This window comes from Asparagus officinalis, chromosome 7 (assembly GCF_001876935.1).
Source record: "Asparagus officinalis chromosome 7, Aspof.V1, whole genome shotgun sequence".
NCBI lineage: Eukaryota > Viridiplantae > Streptophyta > Magnoliopsida > Asparagales > Asparagaceae > Asparagus > Asparagus officinalis.
Window position 1 is genome coordinate 130,892,844 of NC_033800.1, and position 2,097 is coordinate 130,894,940.

General features: G+C 32.8%; 1 long non-coding RNA gene across 1 annotated transcript; it reads right to left on the minus strand.

The window, feature by feature from the left end:
* LOC109848310 lies at positions 1,292 to 1,841 on the minus strand. Its single transcript, XR_002248764.1, has 3 exons — positions 1,783 to 1,841; positions 1,489 to 1,707; positions 1,292 to 1,380 (listed from the first exon to the last, which is right to left on the minus strand). It is a non-coding gene; the product is annotated as an uncharacterized LOC109848310 (long non-coding RNA).

The following is a 2,097-nucleotide window of genomic DNA, read 5'->3' on the forward strand; positions in this document are numbered from 1 at the left end:
CAAAAAATAAATTTAAGAATTAGCCTTTCAAAAATAAAAGATATTTACCTGAACAAGTAAAATAAAAGTACATGTGAAGGGTGTTTTGTGCAACATAAAAGTACATGTGAAGAAGGGTGTTAAGTGCTAATAAATAGTTGTTTCTTATGCATTGTTATATCTTATGCATTGTTATATCCTAACAAGCAAGCCCCTCATATTTATAGCTATCTGAAAGTAAATATGCAATACTCTCTTAAGAGTCTGATAAGCGCATTAAAAGCACATTGTGTTTTTTTTTGGTATATCATCTAATAATTATATACCAATTCGATAATTTAGCCATTAAATTTAGTTGGGAGCAGTTTTTTTTCATAATAACGAGGTATTAATACCGAATCTTTGCTAATAGTCATTGTCATCAAAAGATCAAGCATGAAATCATTAAAACATGCAAAAAGAGATGACAAATGTGATGAAAGAATAAAAAGGCTACGGTGGAGAATGCACACACACTTACATGATTTTAGAATGCAAACTGTTATTTGAATACATGATTTTAGAATGCACACACACTTACATACTTATACACATGTATGCATATGTGTGTGTGTGTTGTGTGTGTGTGATGTGTGCGTATGTATGCATATGTGTGTCAGTGTGTTTAATTCTTATAATAAACAGAGATTTCATATAGATGCATACATACACATCTACATGCATTCAAGAGTTGAAGCTATTATCTCTAATAAATAATTATATAGAACATATAATGATTACATGACTGCTACTTTTTTGGCCTATCATACAGTTTTAAGACTTTGCAAAAGGGACATGACTTTGCTCTTCAACTTGAGAAAATGCTTGACATTATCTAAACTTAGATTTATACAAATCAATATCTTATAGCAGTTTCTACTTCATCCTCTAGTGCAAAAATGAAAATAAACAGCTTTTTATATCCTAACAAGCAAGCCCCTCATACGAATGGGTCATAGTAACTCGGCTAATAAGATGACCAAAAGAAGAGTACAAACAATAGAAACACTACATGATAACAGGCTAATAAGAGCTAAGATAATTAGTTAACCTGCATTTTCTTGGCCAATTCTAGCTTTTGTTTCTTAGCCTCATCGTCATCGTACCCCTTCTTAAATTGAACCACCGTTCTCCTGTGCAGTTCTGGTAGTGGGATAAAGGGAGCGTTCTGAGATTTAAAATATACTTATTAGTTTTATTTATTAAATATTCTAAGAAGCAGAGAGAATATACAATGATTATTAAAAGACTTTATACCGTTGTCCTATAAAATTGATCCTCAATCTGGGCAAATGAAGTAGTCCCCGTATGATGATCATAATCTTTTTTCCATCGATTAAGTTTATTTCTCCTACATTTTTCCTTCAACATGAACAAAGAGAATTTTAGTGCATGGTATAATATACAATGGAATATATCACTAGTTTCAGATAAATAACTTGATGATAATTAACTACTATACATATTTACCTGGTGCTCCTCTTGGCCCCACAATATTATAAGTGCAGCTAAGTGCTCAGGCTCAACCCTCTTATCTCGCTTGTATATCCTCTCCCAGTTGTGAGTGAAACAATCAAAGCATTTCTTCTTTATCTCATGTCTCCACTCCCGAAGAGAATGCTTGAACTTTCCCATGTATCCAAATAAAAATTCCCACCCTACGGGATTGTCTTCGATGTTGAAATATCTCTAAAAAATAAAATATAGTTAAGCATGGACAATTGACAGAATTGAAAAATAATTTTGCTAAATATAAGAATTTACCCAACAATCTCGATATATACTCTCCAGGACATGAAATGGCTGCTCCCAGGCCTCGTAATAGGGATTCACATTATCACTCCTCCGTATCAAACATCCAAGGTATGAGCTGAAGTTATTAGCCCACTGTCTGGTTGGAATCCCATTATGTCCCCATCTCACAATTGCTCGAAAACCATCCGGTGGTAACTTTTTTTTAAAGTCACTTCCTTGGCGTCCTTTCTTCTGGTAAAGTTTTTCTCCTACAAAAAAGAAATAATAGATATATCAACACTTTTATTTAATCAACACTTTTATTTAAGCTCTTAGAATTTACTA